Genomic DNA, 6240 nt, shown 5'->3' with positions numbered 1-6240 from the left:
AGAACTGCCTCCTCAAAGTAGAATTGACTGTGATGACACCAGTGGAGTAAAGCCTTCAGGACCTTAATTTGTTGATGGGGCACAATTTAAAATGATGAGTAACAGCTGTAAACATCCCTTAATAATCAGAGCATGGAATGTACAAAGTATGAATCTAGGAAAATTGGAATTTCTCAAAAATGAAATAAAATGCACAAAGATCAATATCCTAGGCATTAGTGAGCTGAAATGGAGTAATGTTGGCCATTTTTAATATGACAATTACATGTATTACTATGCCAGAAATGACAAATTGAAGAGGAATGGCATTACATTCATCATCAAAAATAACATTTCAAGATCTTTCTTGTAGTATAATGCTGTCTGTGATAGGAAGATATCCAAATGCCTACAAGGAAGACTAGGTAATATCACTGTTATTCAAATTTACCCAGCACAGGCTGGTCTCCATAAGGGACAGCCGAGGGGGGACACCTTTCCTCCCTTTCCCTACACTTGAGTTGCTTCCTATTTGTTTATGCTCTGGTGTTTTTGGATGAGTACATTTCCCAGTACCCACTCTCCAGGAGCCTCGCTCTTGTCTTTCTGCAGGACCAGGCCAACCTGGCATCCAGAGTCCTTTTGCACTACCTAACCCCCCACCTCCAGGACCATGCAGATGGGTGCTGGTCCCCCACCCAGCCATCACAACCCCAGAGTTATCCAGAGCAGAATTTGGCTTCCCCAGATTTCCAGAGCACCCAGGCCACCATTTGAATGTGATTTGCTTTCTCCACCTCTCCTTCCTACCTGCGGACGAATGTCCTCTCTGATGATCACACCCTTTTAGTCCAGAAGCATTACCATTTAAGGTCTTCAGAAAGGATGAGAACCCAGCTTGGTCTCATGGTCTGAACTTGGTGGCTCAGGCCAGCCGCAACCCACCTGGACAGTTGAGGGCCACTGTTTTCTAGTATTTGTATTTTAATTTTATTTATTTATTTTTGCTTTGCCAATAAGTTTATTATCATTCTCTGGAACAATCTCAAGAAAATTGTAATTTGATTTAGCTCTCAGTAACCCACTCCTTAGTTCTGAGAAAGCTTGCCTTCTTCTGAGCTACCCAATCTTTCTTCTAAGCAAGAGACATTTTGGGATGGTTTCACCTATTCTTTTTAACATCTTTCTTAGGCTTGTTCTCATAAACAGGATTCTCTCAGACAGCAGTATGTGTTTTCTTATACATCTCCTCCATCATGTCTGGAGTTATGTTGTTCTTTATGTCTTGAGAGAAATGTTTCTTATAAGCATCTTTATCTTCTTCCATTAGGCAATGCATATAATCTGCAGCATTTTGACCCATGATGTGTTTCTGATGTACTTCTGCATTAAATGCCTTGCTTTCTGAATCATAACCAGGAAATCATTGGTACTGTGAGGGATAGACAAGCCTCCATCCACAGTGCCCTTCAGAGTTCCAAAAACTTTATTTTCAGCAGTAGTTTTGGCAAGGCCTGCATCCAAGTAGCAGGTGACGGCATCAGGTTGACCATTAATGTTTTCCACATTGTATTCATCTCCTGTTACCTCCACTTGGCCTTCATAAATTTTGTTCATACCAGACCTATTAAGAAGTCTGCAGGCCAGCAGCAGGCCAATACAATATGCCACAGCATAATTTATCAGGCCAATTTTCACACCATATTTTGGGAGTTTGTAAGGATACGCTGCACAGACAATCATATCCCCTTCTATACAGGCATAAGCAATCTGGTAAATGATATCTCTGTTGGTTATATAAACAATCATCCTGTATTTGGGTGTGTTGTATTTATTTTTATCCGGGATTACCAAGCATTTTTGAGCATAGTAATCAGTTTTACCCTCTCATCTTCTTCTAAATTTCACTTGATAGCTCTTGAGCAACTTTAGCTTGTTCTTGACAACTTTAGCAAAACCCATCCTGCAGAACAGAAGCCTATGTCCTCAGCTTGCAACAGACCTGCAGACCCAGCGCCTCTACTGGGGTGGGGTGAGGGGTGGAGGTGGAATTTGTATTCTAATTTAATTGTTTTTTGGTTTGTTTTTTTTTTAATGCAAATAAAAACAGTCTTGGGCAAAGCCAAAAAAAGAAAACACTATAACAGCTGCAATCTGAAATTGATCAAACTTTCAATCAAGATGTATTAATATAATTACTGGTGATTGGAATGCAAAGTACAGAAACTAAGAGGAAGGATCAGTAGTTGGAAAATATAGCCTTGGTGATAGAAAGAATGCTGTAGATAGCATAATACAATTTTTTGAGACCAGTGACATCTTCATTATAAATACCTTTTTTATACATCATAAAAGATGATTGTAAGCATGGAATTCACCAGATAAAATACACAGAAATCAAGTTGACTATTTCTATGGAAAGAGATGGTGGAAAAGCTCCATATCATCAGTCAAAATAAGGTCAGGGGTAGACCATGGAATAGATCATCAGTTGCCCATATGCAAGTTCAGGCTGAAGCTGAAGAAAATTAAAATAAGTCCATGATAGTCAAAATATTACCTTGAACATATCCTACTTGAATTTAGAGATAATCTCAAGTGCAGATTTAATGCATTATACACTAACCATGGAAATCCAGAAGAGTTGTGGGATGACATTAAGAACATCATACAGCAAAACACCATTAAGAAGACAAGGAAGAAAGAAAAGACCAAAATGAACATCAGAAAAGATTCTGAAACTTGCTCTCCGGTGTAGAGATACTAAAGCAAATGGGAAAAAAATGAGGAGGTTAAAGAGCTGAACAGAAAATTTCAAAACGCAGCTTGAGAAGACAGAGTTAAATATATAATGAAATGTGCAAAGACCTGGAGTTAGAAAACGGAAAGGGAAAAACACACCAAACATTTCTCAGGCTGAAATAACTGAAGAAAAAACTTAAGTCTTGGCTTGCAATACTGAAGAGTTCTATGGGCAAAATATTGAATGTTTTGGAGCAACAAAGGAAGATGGAATGAATACACAGAACCGTTGTATCAAAATGAAATGGTTGATGTTCAACCAATTCAAGAGGTGGCATATGATCAAGAGCCAATGATACTGAAAGAAGTCCAAGGTACACTGAAGGCATTGGCAAAGATTGGGAATTGATGGAATACATATTGAAATCTTTGAACAAACTTTGGCAGCACTGGTGGCACTCACTCATCTATGCCAAGAAATTTGAAAGACAGCTACCTGTTTGGAAGAGATGCATATTTTTGCCCATTCCAAAGATATGTGACCAATGAAATGGAAAAATTATCAGACATCATTAACAAGTAAAATTTTGCTAAAGATGATTCATAAACAGCTGCAGCAGTACTTTGACAGGCAACTGCCAGAGGTTCAAGCCAAATTCAAATGAGGACTTGGAGTGAGTGTTATCATTGCTGATGTCAGATGAATCTTGGCTGGTGCAAAGGCTTTAGACAGTGTCGATTATGACAAGTTATGAAATAACATTGTGGAGAATGAGTATTCTGGAACACTTCATTGTGCTCATGAGGAACCTATACATAAACTATGAGGCATTCATCCCATGAAACAAGGAGACACTAAGTGTTTTAAAATCAGGAAAGATGTATGTCAGCATTGTATTTCTTCACAGTACTTCTTCAAACTGTATGCTGAACAAATAATCAGAGAACCTGAATTATATGAAGAATAATGTGGCATCAGTATTGGAGAAAGGCTTATTAGCACCTTGTGGTATACCGATGATTCAACCTTGCTTGTTGAAGGCAAACAGAACTTCTCAAATACTTACACTGATGAACATTAGAGATGAAAACTTCACTGTGGTTTGTACCTCAATGTGAAGAAAACAAAATCCTCACTACTAGACCAATACATTAAGGAGCTCTGGTAGCGTAGTGGTTACGAATCGGGCTGCGAACCTTAAGGTCAGCGGTTCAAGACTACCAGCTGCTCCTCGGGAGAAAGATGAGGCTTTCTACTCCTGTAAAGATTTACACCCTTGGAAACCCTGTACAGGGTCGGAACCGACTCGACGGCACTTAACAACAACAACAGACCAATATATTATATCATGATAAATGGAGAAAGATTGAAGTTGTCAAAGACTTAATTTTGTTTGGGTCCATAGTCAACACTCCTAGAAGCAGCAGTCAAGAAATCAAGCAATGTATTGCATTTGCCAAATCTCCTGCAAAGACCTCTTTAAAGGGTTGAAGAGCAAAGGTGTCACTTTGAGGACTAAAGTGTGCCTGACTCAAGTCATGATATTTTCAATAGCCTTAAATGGATGTGAAAGGTGAATAATTAATAAAGAAGACCGTCAAAAAGTTGATTCATTTGAGTTACTGGGTTGGAGAAGTTTATTAAAGGTACCATGGACTACTAGAAGAACAAACATATGTGTTAGAAGAGGCACAACCAGAATGATCCTTAGAATGATGATGATGATGAAACTTAGATGAAACTTTATCTGTCATACTTCAGAAATGTTGTCAGGAGGAACTGGTCACTGGAGAAGGACATTTTGCTTGGTAGAGTGGAGGAACAGCATAAGAGATGGAGACCCCCAATGAGATGGATTGGCACAGTAGTAGCAACAATGGGCTGAAGTGTAGCAACAATTGTGAGGATGGTGCAGGCCAAGGTGATGTTTCGTTGTGTTGTACATAGTGTTTCTATGGATCGGAAGTGGTTTTACAGCACCTAATAGCCTCAACAGAGGTTAGACTAGTGTTAACTTGGGTGACAGGGAAGGCAAATTAAAATATAATAATAAAGAAAAAAATAAAGAAAACTAGTTAGGGTTCTTGGGATAAACGTATTTTTTCTCCACACAATGCATTGAAAGTGATTCAATTTTGTAATAATATGTAGGGTACTTTGAAAACATGTACAATGCTGTATATTTTCTGTACATGTATCAGAGAAGTGGAAAAAAAATCATTTTAGTCTCTAAGTTGTCCTAAGTGTGTATACGGAATGAAGAAACATTTATTCAAGAAAATCTGTTCAGTCTTGGTAAGAACAGACAGTCTTTGGCATTTGAGCCACAACCCACACCTTCCATCTCCTTGCTCCGGGTCAAGATAACATAAGCTCCACTCTGGGTGGGTGTAATAAAAATGATGGGGCAATTTCTACAATCATAGTATCTTCCCAGGAATCACAAGGTATTTCTGGCAACCCCCTAGCTCTATGTAGTAAAGGATAAATTACAGGCAAGTATAACTAAGATGTGAGGGGATTCCTTCCTTCATTCACCCAGTCCTTGCTTACCAAGTTGAATTCTACTTCAGATGTGACATGCTAAAAAGAGAAGGGTGCTTATCACCTTTGAGCAGTTCACTTATAGAAGGTGTAGGGTTCATACCAGTACTGGAAAGCCAAGAAGACCAGAGGTTTCTGCCCTACCCAGTACTGTGCTTATAAAACAGGGGTATCACCATCAGAGAAATGGGCCATTGTCCTCACTCCCACCTCCAGAACAATGGTGCAGATGGTTTTCAGTGAGACGAGGTAAGCCATAAAAACAGAGACTTCTGAAACTCTTCCCAAAAGGAACTAACTTTATTTTTAAGAAGGTAGGAATGTTCAAGTCTAAGGATACTCTTAAAATAGAGAGTTTAGTGGCAAGGGATTATGAGGAGGCTGGTAACAATATAAGAGCAACAGCTAAGTTGTAATGAGCTGATTTACTACAAAGAAGCAGGGAAAGAGGTGAGAAGAGTCTTTCTGGAGATGAGAACAAACATCCAAAACTATAGTTAAAAACTACCCCTGCAAAGGCACTTGAAAATATTAGAATCAGACTGTGGAGCAATAATGCTATAAGATAGTGCCAAAAACAATAGAGCAATATAACAGCTGACTGTAACACAACCAGAGACTTAACAGAATGATCAGAGAAAGCCCTGCTAAACCAGTTCATCTGAAGGTGACTGAGTGTGTAACCAGATCTGAGAAAAGAACAAAATTGACATGCCTTTTGTTAGACTGACCCTGAAAAATAAAGAAGCCATAAATTACTAAAGTAATTAAAGAATGGATATTAATACCAACTTTATAGCAATAAAAATGATTACTAAAAAATATGATGAACAATTCTTTGCTAATTAAGTAGATAATTTAAATTAAATGGACAAATTCCTAGAAATTTACAAATTGTTTCAAGAATAAGTAGGATATCTGATTAGGACTATAACAAGTAAGGAGATTGAATTATAAGTTCAAAACAAAACAAA

The 6240-nt window shown here is 38.2% G+C and overlaps 1 pseudogene; it reads right to left on the bottom strand.

Moving 5' to 3' along the window:
• Window positions 1-1045: 1045 nt before the first annotated feature.
• LOC102824585 lies at window positions 1046-1947 on the bottom strand (annotated as a pseudogene).
• Window positions 1948-6240: the final 4293 nt, after the last annotated feature.

Source organism: Chrysochloris asiatica, unplaced genomic scaffold (assembly GCF_000296735.1).
Source record: "Chrysochloris asiatica unplaced genomic scaffold, ChrAsi1.0 scaffold01655, whole genome shotgun sequence".
Taxonomy (NCBI): Eukaryota; Metazoa; Chordata; class Mammalia; order Afrosoricida; family Chrysochloridae; genus Chrysochloris; species Chrysochloris asiatica.
Note: the sequence above shows the minus strand (reverse complement) of the source record. Positions and strands in the feature narration are given on the sequence as shown.